The sequence below is a fragment of the Choloepus didactylus genome, chromosome 8, assembly GCF_015220235.1.
Source record: "Choloepus didactylus isolate mChoDid1 chromosome 8, mChoDid1.pri, whole genome shotgun sequence".
Classification (NCBI taxonomy): Eukaryota; Metazoa; Chordata; class Mammalia; order Pilosa; family Megalonychidae; genus Choloepus; species Choloepus didactylus.
The window spans coordinates 31,953,753-31,968,276 of NC_051314.1; the positions used below are offsets into that span (position 1 = coordinate 31,953,753).

General features: G+C 37.4%; 1 long non-coding RNA gene across 6 annotated transcripts in view; it reads right to left on the bottom strand.

The window, feature by feature from the left end:
* Nucleotides 1–4,520, bottom strand: part of LOC119542011 — a 124,263-nt gene extending 119,743 nt beyond the window's left edge. For all 6 annotated transcript variants that reach the window (XR_005218403.1, XR_005218400.1, XR_005218406.1 and 3 more), the window contains exons 1-2: nucleotides 4,373–4,520; nucleotides 3,490–3,611 (exon numbers count right to left, since the gene is read on the bottom strand). This is a non-coding gene — a long non-coding RNA (uncharacterized LOC119542011). The remainder of the gene's footprint in view (nucleotides 1–3,489; nucleotides 3,612–4,372) is intronic.
* Nucleotides 4,521–14,524: the final 10,004 nt, after the last annotated feature.

Below are 14,524 nucleotides of genomic sequence, written 5' to 3' on the forward strand. Positions count from 1 at the left end.
ATGATTGTAACCAATACACTAGTTGTCAATATGCTGTATAGTTATGTGTTAACATATTGTGCCAGTTCGATGTATTATGTCCCCCAAAATGCCATTATCTTTGTGGGCACAGTCTTGTGTGGGCAGACATATTAGTGTTGATTAGATTTTGGAATCCTTTGGGTGTTTCCATGAAGATGTGATTCAATCAACTGTGGACAAGATCTTTGGTTGGCTAATTTCCATGGAGGTGTTGTCCCACCCATTCTGGGTGGGTCTGAATTAAATTACTGGAGCACTATATAAGCTCAGACAGAAGGAGCAAGTTTGCTACAGCCAAGAAGGACACTTTGAAGAACACACTGGAACTGAGAGGAGGTTCAGTTTACAGAGACATTTTGGAGAAGGCCTTTGAAAGCAGACTTTTGCTCCAGAGAAGCTAAGAGAGGACAAACACCCCAAGAGCAACTAAGAGTGACATTTTTGAGGAGCTGAAGCCTAGAGAGGAACATCCTGGGAGAAAGCCATTTTGAAGGCAGAACTCTGGAGCAGACGCTGGCCATGTGCCTTCCCAGCTAACAGAGGTTTTCCAGACACCATTGGCCATCCTCCAGTGAAGGTACCCGATTGTTGATGCATTACCTTGGACACTTTTTATGGCCTTAAGACTGTAACTGTGTAACCAAATAAACCCCCTTTTATAAAAGCCAATACATTTCTGGTGTTTTGCATTCTGGCAGCATTAGCAAACTAGAACACATACTGATAAATTATTGATATAATATAGTTAATTAGTATAATAATAATATGCAAAAGAGTGAGGAAGTTTTTTATAAATAGTTATGACAAATTTCCGAAATATATTATTAAGTGAAAAATGTAAGGTGCAGTGTTGTGTGTAAAATGTGTTACCATTTGGTGTAGGAAAAGGAGGAAGATAAATGATGATGGGGTAATGATGATGAGGAGGAGGAGGTAAAGATGTATCTACTCGTATAAGCATAAAACTTTCGGGAAGTCTGTATAAGAAACTGGTAAGACTGGATACCTTTGGGTAGGACAACTAGGTGTGTGAAGAATGGATGGGCATTGCTCATAATACACCCTTTTGTTTCTTTGGAGTGTGAAAGATGAAACTTAATTTTTTCTTTTTCCAAAATAAATAATTAAAAATTTAAACTAGACAAACTTCATAGATGGTTTGATACCAATTTTTATGAAAAGAGGAAAAATACAAAAATATTTTTAAATGAGTGAATAACATCTTGCCTTTTCCAAATTCTGGAGTCAGAAAACAACTAAAATTTGTGCCAGAAAATATTCATATATTATCTAATTCATATATTATCTAATTTAATCCTAAATCTAATTTAATTAATTGAAATAGAACTGGAAGGTAGCTTTAGTGGATTTATGAGATTTTAGTTATTTGGTTTTGTTAAATTTGTTTTGTTTTGTCTTATTTCTTTGCTCAGCATACAGTAAACTTATCATAGTATATCCTTAATTTGACTTGGGGTAATCACCCCTTCCCAGCTCTCCCACTGCCATGGTTAACTCCATGTGTCAACTTGGCTGAGTGATGGTGTCCAGTTGTTTGATCAGGCAAGCACTGGCCTGATTGTCCCTGTGAGGGTATTTTGTAGATGGATTAGCATCTATAGTCAGCTGATTGCATCTAGGGCTGAGTTCATCTACAATCAACAAAGGAGATTGCCCTCAGCAATGAGGGGCATCTCCTCATCCAGCTAAAGCTCATAAAGCAGAACTGAGGATTTCTGCCTCTTCCTCAGCCATCCAGCTTCTCTTGAGTAATTCACCTTTATCTTTTTCAAAGTTTCCCAGTTTGTGGCCTGTCATCTGAAATTTGGACTTGCCAGTCATCATATTATGTGAGCCAATTCCTATAATCAAGCTCTTAATATTCATATATACATATATGTATATATATATATATATATGTGTGTGTATATATATATATATATATATATATATATATATATATATATAAACTCTGACTAATAAATCCATAATGTGCTTCAGGCTGAGATGGAGCATGTGATGCAGGCTAAGTCAATCAGGGCATCCCAATACCCTCACCATAGTCACTGATTCAGATATGGGCTCATCACCAACTATGGCTAATCAATGACAGCAAGACTCAAGTCCAGGACTTTCAGTTGCTCTGCTGAAGAAGCAGACTCTCCATTATACCGGACAGATGTTGGTTGTAAGCCCCTAATGTGGACAAAGGTCACTTTATGGATCCTGAGAATGTACTCAATCAGCTGAGAAAAGAATCCTTGTGACATCATTTCAGGCCCAGATCAAACTCTGCCTGAAGGAGGACAGCTCTACTCACAGACTTGACGGCTCAGATTAGCTAACAAATTTCCTTTTCTGTATGCCAGTTTAAGTAAGATGAGAAGTCTTGACAAATGGAGTAGCCATTATGCCCCTGCCCCATAAACTCTAGAATCCTGAAACATTGGAGGTTAGAAATCTTGTCCAGTATCATAGTGGGCAAGATTATGAACTCAAGAATTATAGAATTGTTGAAAGCAAGATTTGAACTCAGGATTATTTTGTTCCAAAGCCCTTATTCTTCTCATAACACCTTGATGCTTAGGTCTCAGACATCATTAAGAGAGATACAGAGAGACATCATCTTTCTGGACAATAACATCATGTATGAGGAAAGATCAATAGCTGAAGGGGAAATAATTTATCTGAACCAAGGTGATACAACCATTATATGGACAATTTACTCAATGTGAAATGCCTAAAGGTTTTATCATGCACCCAGAAGGACTCTAATCACTGATCATATTTAAACCAGCTTATAGGTTTTCTCTTATTGAATGTGACCAAGGACTTTGGGGTAACCAGGAAAGTGAGAGATCTCACTGACTCTTTCCTTGCCCCAGGAGTCCAAACTGCAAGTGACATCAAAGGAACTAAAACCAAGAGGAAAGATCCATTCATCAGCTTCCCACTGGCCAAACCATTTCTTCTATAAGAGCTAGTGGAAGATCACTGTAAGACACAGTCATCCACTTTGTCATACTATTTTCCCCTGTGGCAATAGAATTGATTTTCTAAAAAACATTCTTCATGCTTTATATTCTATGAAGTGCTGGGCAAATGGAAAGTGTAATACTAACAATTGCTCTTGATATTAGCAAAATGTGGTTTAGAGCAGTGATTCTCAACCAGGGGTAATTTTGCCATACAGGAGACATTTAGCAATGTCTGGAGATAATATAGGGCCTCACGACTGGAAGAGGGGGTTGATACTGGTGTCTACTGGATAGAGGCCAGGATGCTGCCAAACATCCTACAAAAGGACAACCTCCCACAACAAAGAATGTCTAGCTCAAAATGTCAATAGTGCCAAGGTTCGGAAACCCTGACCGAGAAGGAGTACAATGTTTTGTGCTGCCCCAGTGATGTATCATTGTGTGTATGTATGGGCAAGGGAGTGGGTTCATTGCAGATTCAGTGTTTTACCTTCCATAGCTCAGGCAGCTACCTGGCATCCTGCTTCCCAAGGCTGAACTGGTCCTCATCAGTGTGTCTGGGGCCAGCATTTTGCCAATCAAGTCATCCTTGCCTGTTAATTTCAGGCTGCCCTTAAGGAAATGAGGAAAAGCAGATTTATGTCGAAAAGATTATTTCAATAGCACACAGAAGATCAGCCTCAAATCTGAGTCATTAAAACATCTCCAGGTGGGCCTTTTGGTTGCTGCAGTTTGGGGCATCCTCCTTTCATCATTTTAGAAGTGTTGTCACATCTCTGGGATTTTTTTTTTTTTTTTTTTTTTTTTTGGTCCTATCCCCAGTTTTAGCACCTGTTCATCTAACAAGGATGAAAATGAGTCTCTCTATAAGCCTATGTTGCTATGTGCTAATTTCCTAAGCCTTTCTTTCTCCCTCAAACATTATGTCTCCACTCATCACCATTAATAGGTAGGTAATCTTCCTAACCACCTGTGGCCACACTTCAACACACCTTGAGAGGCTCTTAGAAAATGCATTTTAAATAAACTCATTAGTGGTATGCGTATAATCAAATATGCTTAAGGGAAACAGAAGTCCTAAAAAAAGAGTGGCTCCGCTAGCAAAACTTCCACTTTCTTTGCAAACCTGCAAAGTCTCTTACAAGAGTGGAGGGTGACGATTCAGAAATTTCTCCCTGGTGCAGTTGCCCATCAAGATTTCATTGAGGTACACGGTCATCACAAAGATGAATTAATGAATATTAATTGCTTCCTGGTCAAGAATGGATGTTTTAGCATGGTTCTATATTTTAGTGATAAATGTGATTCAGACATTATGTTAAAAAAATTAAACTATTCAGAAGATAGAGTAAAAAATTAAAATCTCTGCTTACCAGGCCCTCTTAGTCTCTAGAAGAAACTGCAGTTAATGGTTCATTGTGAATCCTTCCATATCAGTTTTATATTTCTTCACTCAACAAATATTCACTGAGTACCCACTATGTGTTTGGCTGCTGGGTTATAATGGTGAACAGAACAGATGTGGTTCCTGCTTTATATGGCACCTTGTATTTTGGTGATAGAAAAAGAGAAAAACAATATCAAATTTACATACAAATAAAAAAATTATGAATTGTGATTAGCCCAAGGAAGGAAATAAACATAGAACTGGAATAGAGAATATTGAAGGGGTTTATATTAGGTAAAGTGATCAAAAAAACTCAGAGAAGCTAAAACATGAAAGATAAGGAAAACCAAGAGAAGAATGGGGAGGAAAGTTCTATGGCTTGCTTTTTTTCACTTAATATATAGTAGACATTTTTCCAAGTTAATTCGTAAGGATTTATTCTTTCTTTTAATAAATATCACTGAGTGTCTTCTGTATGTGCCAGCCCTGTTCCCGAAGAATAAAATAGTGAGCAAAATACTATTTCTACCTTTATTACATTTATAATCTGATGGGTGAGTTTAGATACATCTAGTTTACTTTAATGGATGCACAACATTCCGTCATATATTGCACTCATATTCATTTAATCATCCCCCATGGATGTTTTGTTTGTCCCCAAACCATTGCTCAGTATTCTGAACAATGCTCCTGAAAACATACTTGTATAAATATGACAGCACATTTTGTAGGATACTATCTAACATTAAATGTTTACTATGCATTTGGCACAGTGATTAATGCTCTACGTTTCATTCATAGAATCCTTATACTCATATTTAAGGTATATGAAGTTCTTATCCCCATTTTACTTATGTGAAGACCACAATACGGATATGTTGAGAAACATGTCCAAGACTACACAGTAGTAAGTGGCAAAGCCTAGACATGAAGCCAAACAGTCTGACTCCAGGATCTGCTATACCTCCTCCCAGATGATAGAGTCCTAGATTTTCATTTCTGGTTACAAAAAATAATACCCATTTATTATTTAGAATTTGAGAAACACACATAAGAAAACTAAAAAAAAAACTCTTTTTCTACTTTTTGACAGTAATTTACAATAAAAATAATTTTTGTTACTGGACCCCATTCAGGGAGAAAAAGCAACCAAAAGCAATGTTATCACCATGAAAGAGCCTGATTAGAACACTCAATAAAAAGGTCCTATAAAATATTCTTGCCCTGTACCATCTCGACCATTCCCCCAGAGAGTTTGGTAGACCAGTTGTACGTGGAACTGCACAAGCTGGTAAAATAAATGAGTATATTTACTCATGAGGTTCTGAGACCACTGCTCTGATAATTACTAGTTTTCTAGCTGTTCCATTTGGAAACTACAAGCTTGATTGACACTATCCAAGAAGCAAACCCCACCAAAAGATATTTCAGTGAATCCTTTCAGGATATAGATTCCCCAATATCCTCAAATCCTCATAACAAGTGAAAGGACATCCCCTGGAAGTTCTGGTGCACTGTAGGTTGCAACACAGAATAGAGTTTAAAGACACAGCCCCGGAGTCTGATGGCCTAAGTTCAAAGGTTTATGACCTTGCACAAATGACATAATCTTTGTGTGTGTTGTTTTCCTTATCTGCAAAATGGTGATAATTTTGGAATTTGCCTACATTGTAAGCACTGATCAAGAGAAGGGTATTATTTAGTAAGTGTAAAGCATTTAAGACAGTGTTGCCTGAATAAGCACTTAATATGTGTTACTAGTTATTGTATTATAGAGTGATTTCTAGGTCTTTCTAAGATTTCTTCCATCTTAATACTACCACAAGGTAAACATATAAAAACATAGGCAAAAGGCTAGAAGGGCCAGTTACCAATAGTTTTCTACACCTCTTAGATTTAGAATGGTTTTTTCCCCTTCTACTTCTGCTTTTCTGTGTTTGCTAAGTCGTCTTTACTAAAAATATGTTGCTTTTTAAAAATCAGAATAAAAATTCAATAATTAATTGAGGATTGAATGATCAAGCCCAGTTTTTAAAAATAGATATTTCAAATGTTATTCATGGTGACTTAACTCTTAGTTACTTTACCTCTCCTTGATTATTGGCTGTACCCTTATGATTGTGATTATCATCATCATTCTTATCTTGGTTTGCCAGGCTGTTATGATAAATACTACATAATGGGTTGACTTAAGCAACGAGCATTTATTGCTTCATGATTTCTAAATCTAGAAGCCCAAACACAGGGTAATGGCAAAGTCATTATTTCTCCCCAAATTCTGTAACCTTCTGGTACTGTCTTGTGGCAATCCTAGGGTTCCTCGGTTTGCATCTCTGCCTTCTATCACGTACACAATCTCTCTCCTTGTGTATACTTTGTTGATTTCTCTGCCTCCTGGCTTCTGGTTCCTCCCTGGGACTCTCTCTGACTTCTGGCTTCTGGTTTCCTCTCTCTATAAGGCCTCCAGTAATACGGACTGAGACCCACCCACCTTGAGTCGATTGGGCCACATATTAATTAAAATATAACACCCTCTAAAGGTCCTATTTACAAATGGCTTCACACTTACAGGAATGCAGATTAACATTAAGAACATGTTTTTGTTGGGTACATAATTCAATCTACCATAATCATCCTCCTCATCAAATGCTTTTACTGATGATGATACCTTAATAAGCAGAACAATTCTAACATTAATCAGATCATTTTAACACTCATTTCCTTCACCTGTCACATGGGGTTAACGATATCTGCTCTACAAATCAAAACATTTCATAAGAGGATAAAGTAATATAAAATATTACATTAAAATAATGAGGTTGACTTTGAGCCATGTATTGTGAAATTATCTAATTGTGAATCTCATAGTTATACTTCATATTATTTTATTCTGACAAGGTAGAAAAGAACTCTTACCTTGGAGGCACAGCATGTTTACAGTAGTTTCTCAAGTGCTAGAGATTAAACTAAAACACAGTGTCCTGATACCCAGTCAGTTCTTAGTGGTCTCTTAAATCAGTATTTATCTGCCCTTAATCCAAAGAAGCCCTCTTCCAGTAACTGGGAGATTCCAAATCCCTACTGTTTACAGTCCTACTCCATAGCAAGTCATGGAACCTGGGAATTTTTATAAACATTTAGAGTGGAGGGAAAGTCTCAATGACCTTTCCAATCCAGTGATCCAAAATATAAGCTGAAAAAGTGTGGGAAAGCATGGTGACAAGCAAAGTATTGACTATCAACTATTTATCGTCTCCCCAGTAATGCTACCTCTCAGTATCCTTTGAGAAATCAAGGCTAACTATTATGGGTAAATGTTCCCAATAAAGTTGAAATGTAAATTGGAAATAAAACTGAAGTTTGATACATGTTGATAGATAAATAGATAGATGGATGGATGATAGGTAGATAGAGAGATAGGCAGACATAGATATAGTGAAATTTCAACATTGCAAATTTTAAAAAGATTAACAGAAGACACACAAAATGTTAATGGAGCATAAATTACTTTTATGGTCACTAAAAGTAAGAGATGCATAGAGAGTAGTGATAGTTGTAGTTGTTTAGCCTTTAACTATGGGGCAAGAGGAATGTGGGGCCATAAGCCTCACTCCAACACAGGAAAAAAGCCCTGGTGATTTAACCCAATCAGGATGATACCATTTCCCTGGACACTTGTCAGGTAAACCCAGGCATAAGCAATTCAACCTGTGGTCTGGTTCTGGCCGGAGGTCATTGGTGCAAGTGAAACATGAGGGTCACTATTCTGGAGGTTTTTTGGAAGGAAGGTGACCTGTTCTGAGAGAGCCAGGATTTTCTCTTTTTCTCTGCTCAGTATGATAATGGAGATAGAAAGTCTATACTTGTCACAGCCATTCTGCCACCATGGGAGAAGTCATACTCAGGACGAAGCTGACAATATAGAAAGATGGGAAAGAAACAAGGACCTGTACAACATCAGTAACAGCTGAATCAAACTAACCTTTAAATTCAATGGGCCTTTCAACCTTCCAGTTACAGAAACTAATAAATTATCTTCATTGTTAAAGCCAGTTTACATTTTCTATTACTTATACTATACACTCAGACATGTAGGTATATGACACATATATGAATATATAGAGAAAGACTCCCCTCCTTTAGCACCTAAAACCTGTAAGTAAATTATTTTTGAGAGTGACATCTCAACTGAATTTTTTGTTCAATATTTTCTCTTGACAAAATAATCAGAAATTGGACTAGATAATCTGTATATCTACCACCTAAATGTAAAAGCCTTTGTTTCTTTGAAAAATCAAACTATAATTAACATGAAATTTTTAATTTTAGATATTTCAAACTTAAGCTTCAGGTATGTAATGAATGTGCTTTATAATGAACTCCCCCAATTTAAGGCAATTTCTGCCAGCTGCAGTTTTATATTTGCAGCCTTCAAAAGTGGTGAGAATAAACTATAATTCTAGTGAGAAGGATGGAAAAGGTAGACAGAGCTCATTAGCCTTGTCAGACATTTGATAAATAATTACAAACCAACTGTGGTAAGATGTATGCAGAAAGCCAACCTTTGATCTCTTTGGCAAACAAGTGTTCATGCAACAATTTAAAACTGTAATCATACTTAATGAATCTTCAAGTATGGAGCACATAAATATTCTTTCAGTTCTGCCTGATTCTGGATTATTTTCCACACCATTATTTGTTGAGAAGCAGGTTCTACACTACACCATATTTAAATAATGGGCTAAAGAGTTAGCATATAGTTTGGAGACTAATCAGCAAAATGTTTATCATACCCTCAGTGTATTCTTTCCCATATTAACATTGGTTTTAGATTGTGGACAGATTAACTACACCAAAGAAATATACTCATTAGCTTTTAATGATTGCAACAGACAGATACCATAGCTTTAAATTGCTTTTCAAAGTCTCGTTTCTATTTTTATAATCAATTTTCTAATGAAACATTCATCATAATGAAGCCAAATCATGTAAGTTGTACACATATTTCTGTCTCCCTGTGACAGGCATTGATTTAGAAAGGAAAGACTAGATCCAACCTCCCAGGAAACAGCTGGTCTCCTTAGATAAGGAAATCATTGAACTGGCTTTTAACACTGTAAGAAAAAGGGAGAGAGAAAGGAAAAAAGAGATTTACTGTAGGAGCAGATGACAAAAATCTGAACTACCTGGATGAGGCATGACAATTTATGATATGTACAATATAACAATTATCATATTTCTCAATAGCCGACTTTATACTATAGGCTGTGTTTTCTCCCAAATCAAAACTGCCCACTGAATGGCAATTCTGGGACATAATTAAGCTGCAATAGCTGACAGGCTACCCTTGAAGACATGGGTAGCATTAAAAGCTCCAAGGAATATGCTTTACCCACCTCTTAAACACAAGCCTGTGTTGCACAATCATTTAGTAGATACAATACGTGAGGCTATCAGTATATATTCAAGTTTAATGGGGTAATCAGTGATGGTACAAGATTTGTCCAAACTGCAGAAGTTTTAGAAATGAAGGTACATTTTATTCTGGTTGCCCAGAATATTCCCCTTGTAAGAAATCAGACGTTAATCAAATTCTCCTTTTCCCACTTGCCTCAGTAAAAGCCTACTGGAAACTTCATAATGTCAACCTTAAAAGAAAATTATATACCTCTTCTATATTAGGAATTAAAATGTTGCCCTAAAAAATGAAAATATGCATTAATGAATGACCATTTTATTTCAAGTTACTTGGCTCTGTTTTAACAATAAATTTCATTGGTTAACTTAGGTACTTTTTTTAGAATTTCAGAACTTGGAGGTGACTTCTCTTTCCTAAATCTATCAGATGCACTGAGGCTCTGAGAAGGGAGGTGTCCACCAAGTATAAGAAAAAAGACACTTAGAAACTTTTAATCGGCCCACCTGTGACTCCATGCTCTGCTTAAACTACCAGCTATCAGCAATAAAGAGAGCAGGGGCTTATATTGTATGTCATGCTGTCCATTCTCAGTAAGCATTTTGTTTACTTGTAACAAAAAGTGGTCTTAGGAAATGTACTCCCATGACTACATGAAGCAATTGCTAATTGCAATTGTTATATGAAAAACCCATATAACATTAAAATACCTTGTCAGTGATAGAATAACAATGAAACCATCCATAATCCTGCCATGCAAATACAATATATTTTTATTCAAAGTTGTATATAACTTTCCAAACATATTTGTAATTCTTATGCTTTCTTTTTAAAAGGGAGAAACCTATGGATAATGAATGGAAGAGAGCTGGGGGTGAATAAAAAGGAGAAGAAATATTGGAAGAGGAGCACAGATTATGAAAAAGGAGGGTAGAGAAGGAAAAGAACGGGAGAGAAAAAAAATGAAGGTTGGTGGAAAGGAAAGAGAATAAGAGATGGAGAAGGAAAAATAGATAGAGTTAGGGGGAGAGTTAAGGAAACAAGAGACAGGTGAGATCCCCCAAGTTCAACTGTATACCAAAACCTAGAGCAAGTTGATGCAAAAAATTAACCATCACAGCCCCTTATGAGCTGTATGAACTTGTGTAAGACTCTCTGTTCAATTTATAAGGATTATATGAATTCATGTTTGTAAAGTGCCTGGCACACAATAAATATTCAAGCTATGTTAACTAGTCGTAGTTTATTTTCAAATGCTAGTTTATTCTAAAAATAATGGCTGTTGCTCTCTGGAATTCTATGGGTCTTAAATATGTGTAAAGAAATAACTTCAGTATTAGAAAGTTTCCTTAGAATCTTAGCTGTGTTGGTCTATTTGGTAATAATCCTCCAAAAGTCCCTTGACATTAAAAATTTGTCAGGTTTTTAAATTCCTTCTGGCAGTAACGTTTTGTGATTCTGTGATTGCTTTATTTTTGTTATATGAGAGATTAGGCAGGGATGCATCACTCCTTAATGCCTGAAGGTCATGTCACTATTGAAAATTGCATTTATTTCATGATGCTGATAATTTTTTAATGTCAAATCCACTTTTCTGTAATTGAGTTTGGGTCTAGTGAGAATAATGCTCTTGAGGGCCCCCAAAAATTAAAAAAAAAAGTCAGGGAAAAATCCTTCAGAAATACAAAGGGTAACCACTGTTCCCACCTGCTGAACTACTTTTAGGAACTTGTGAGCAACTAACCAAGATAATGATAGCATTGCTGTGGGGTTATCACCTTGTCCCTAGCTGGTCAGACCCACTCCTCATACCGGGGATCTGCTTAGCACATCTGCAAAGATTGCCTCCCTCCATCTACCCTACAGCTCTGGGAGGTCCTACATTATTCCCCTTTCACCAATGAGAAAACCCAAAGCTCAGGAACATTAGCTGACCAGCCTGAGATCTCAAAGTGGTGCATGGGCCAAGCCCAGACACAAATCTCAGGCAGGCTCTTCAAATACATCCCACCTCCCACCCCCTTTAGAACTTTATCCATCAAAATCAATTCCCTAAAAATGGATTTGAAAGGAATTTGGCCTCCTCAGAGAGGTACACAGTCAGTGGAAGGCAGACCTTATCCCTGACTGTAGGGTGTGAGTATGGTCTTCTCTGACAACATGTTATTTTAGTCAGTTTTGTGAAGGGACCTTTCTGATGGCAAAGTTGGTAGACCAACAACCTTAGTGGGCATCTGGTATCATATGCTGATATTCACAGGGGCTATGAGGCTTTGTCTTTGAAAGGGAAAGAGGTTGTTTTGTGTTGGCTAAAGGAAGACGATTATATTGTTTCCTTGTGTTTTGTGTGTGTGTGCATCAGTGCGTGTGTGTCTGGATGTTTGTGTTTGGGGGTACTCAGGAGATGGAGAAATGAAGCAGATAGCACAGAGGTTAGCAGGACCTCTGATGTGTCTAAGCTAAAGGTATGCTTTTAGCTCTTTCTCATGAAAGGCATTGTGATGGTTAGGTTCGTGATGGTTAGGTTCATGTGTCACCTTGGCCAGGTGATGGTACCCAGGTGTCTGGTCACGCAAGCACTGGCCTGTTAGTACAAGGACATTTGTGGCTGGTTAATAAACCAGCCATCAGTAAATTGGCAGCAGCTGTGACTGATTACATTGATGAAGGGTGTGTCTTCCACAGTGAGAGAATGCAATCATCTGGATTTAATCCAATCAGTTGAAGACTTTTAAGTGAGACAGACAGAGCACCTCCACTTCTTCTTCTGCTAGCCAGCGAAGCATTTCCTGAGGAGTTCATCAGTTGCCATTTCGCTGCCTGAGGAGTTCATCGAACATCTTCATTGGAGTTGCCAGTTTGCTGCCTGCCCTATGGAATTTGGATTCATGCATCCCCAGAGTTGCATGAGATACTTTTATAAAACCTTTTATTTAGATATCTCTTGTTGATTCTGTTTCACTAGAGAACCCTAACTAATACAGGCGTAATCAGGTCTAGAAGCTGAGGAGCCAGGGTCCTGAAGGATGGCAAAACTAAGGGCGTTGAGGAAAGCTGCTTTTAGAAGATGAAATACTGAGCATGCTTTTCAAATTAGATCTCCAGAGAAAAGAGTTCTACTGTTTAGGAAATGTGGGTTCATACTACTCTCTCTTATTCATCAGGCCTGTACTGGGGGCCTCCTATGTGCTATATCAAGTTGGGAAATACTGCCACTTGTGTTTGGCATTAGGTTTTCAATAACTGCCAGACTTGGGAATATCAGAATTCTGGGCCTAGGGTAAGGTATGGTTTTGGCACTCGGTTGCTTATAATCTAGCCAACATTAACAACACACATGCATATCTCTATATAAAAAGGTCATGTCCATAAGTGATGCATAGAGATACTGCAGCTATAACAACCAACACGACCCATTAAATTGTCCTATTCAAGTTTATATACGTGGGAGGAAGGAAAGGAAGGGTGAATAAGGCTAGCCCAAATATGAGGGGAGTTCCCCTGCCCTCTGAGATAATACTAAAGTAATCATAACAACAAAACTAGCAGTACCAATAACAGTAATAATAATAATAGTAATAATTAATACAACATTTTAAAAATTTATTTTATTTACATACACTCCATACCCACTAAACATACACAAACATGAAACTTTTATTTGCACTTAAAATGCCAGTCCTTACTCTAAGTGCCTCATGGGACTTTAACTCATGACATCACTTTGAATGAGGAACCAATAAGCACCCATCATTAGAAACCCTACTTTAGAGATAAGGCAGCTTATAAACCGCAGCACAGAGCAATGAAGTGACTTGCCCAAAGCACACAACTGGTAAAGGAGGAGCAGGGAGGTGGACCAACTGCAAACAGAATATTTAAATCACATTCCACCTGTGATGGGAGCTCCCCATCCCTACTGATCTCTCCAGAAATTTTGGAGACGGGGCAACTATATTTTTCCTTGTCATTTCTGGTTCCAATTTCCAGCTTTTGCTAAATTATTTCAGTTCAGAGATTGTCTTACCATTCTGCATAAACTGTCTTATTCTGTCTCACAACACTACAGATTTGATACACAACTCCTTTTTCTTAATTTGTTACTTCTATTTACTCATACAAGTGGGTCAGGAGAATAGCAGAATTTGCCAGGCAATTTTTAAGGAGTCAGTGAACAAAAATTAGATTTATGAGCAAAATAAACTTTTTAACCCTATTATGCCTGAGATTAGAAACCATAATCATAAAACAGCTTTCCCAATCCGGTAATACAAATGTGTTTCACTTGGCTAACATACTTTTCAAGATTTGAATTTGAATATCTTCCGATGGGGCAAGCACTGCCCGATTCACCCCAGGCCCCACCTCCCCCTAGGGTTTCAGGCAGATCAGCTTCATCAGTTTACATTACCATCCTGGGGTGTGAAAGCTTTTCTTTTGGCCATCCTAAGAACAACTTCCATTCAGTAAGCAAGTTTAATGTATGGGCTGCCAGCTCTCAGGGTCTGAAGGTGAAAATCAGGAGGCAGGATATAGAATTGAGCTACTGAGACTCTAGGACAAATTTTATCCACATCTAGAACTGGAAAAATATCACTGTTCAAATGAGGCTAAATAATAATGTTAATAAGTGAGAATAGAAAAAAAATTCCATTCTCAGATAAATGAGCAGAATCTGAAAAACTGTCATTCCTTTCCTCATGAAACAAAAACAGTATATAT